Source organism: Populus euphratica, unplaced genomic scaffold (assembly GCF_000495115.2).
Source record: "Populus euphratica unplaced genomic scaffold, PopEup_1.0 scaffold1106.1, whole genome shotgun sequence".
Lineage (NCBI taxonomy): Eukaryota > Viridiplantae > Streptophyta > Magnoliopsida > Malpighiales > Salicaceae > Populus > Populus euphratica.
In genome coordinates, this window is record NW_011500988.1 from 64,226 (window position 1) to 64,493 (window position 268).

A 268-nucleotide genomic window follows, 5' to 3' on the forward strand; every position below is an offset into this window, starting at 1 on the left:
AAAGTATTAAGAGTGAACAAGATAACAAATACAAAACATGTTAGTATCAAACATTAAAGTCCATATTAAGTTTACACTATACTTATTCTTACACCGTTAGTGTAACCTTTTCACCTTAACAAAATAAACATAGCTAGACATAATGAAAGAAAGAAAAATAAATAAACAAAATAAGAACAGAAATAAGATAAAAGTTAACTAAGTAAATGAAAGGAAATGAAAGACATAAACTTGATATTAATGAAAGCAAAGCATAAACAATACAAAA